The sequence below is a fragment of the Alligator sinensis genome, unplaced genomic scaffold (genome assembly GCF_000455745.1).
Source record: "Alligator sinensis unplaced genomic scaffold, ASM45574v1 scaffold1220_1, whole genome shotgun sequence".
NCBI lineage: Eukaryota > Metazoa > Chordata > Crocodylia > Alligatoridae > Alligator > Alligator sinensis.
Genome location: NW_005843316.1, coordinates 7,361 through 8,001, shown reverse-complemented (window position 1 = coordinate 8,001; position 641 = coordinate 7,361).

Genomic DNA, 641 nt, shown 5'->3' with positions numbered 1-641 from the left:
AGCAGGTAAGGCCCTACACTAACTTTATCTAGAGATCTAGCCTTCTACTTGAGTCTTTCCCTCTGTTGGCTCAAGGTGGAAGAGGCTGCTAAACAAGACATTTTGAAAAGGGGAGAACAATGTTTAATTTCTTCCTAAATTAATTCTGGGATTATGTGCAATGGGAACTGTCCAATCTTAATGTTTTTATTTTAGTTCATGAGGGAAAGCATCCCACCATTTAGTAACCTTTGCTGCAAGAGGAATCCAGACTGACTGGTCCTAGGTGACATTTATCTATGAGGACCAGCCATTCTTCCAACATTCATGCGAAACCAAGCCCAACCTTAAACATAGCAAAGGGGGAAAGAATCAGGGGGTCTACAGTGGGTCTCAGTGCTCTACATTAACAGACTAATGCTAATTATGGCAGGAGACCAGGCCCAGACACCTCCGTTCTTCAGTTTGGACATAAAGCAGCAGCAGGTTTTCTTGAGTAAGAACCAGAAATACAGTTCATTGTCTGAGACCACTTTGCCTGTAGACACACATGTTCTTCTAACATGTGCTGCTACCATAGTCTCGGAAATAAAAGATGGACCATAGTGCAGGACTGGAAGCTTTTGTCCTACTGGGATCAGAGGGACAGGCTGCTACTCAGG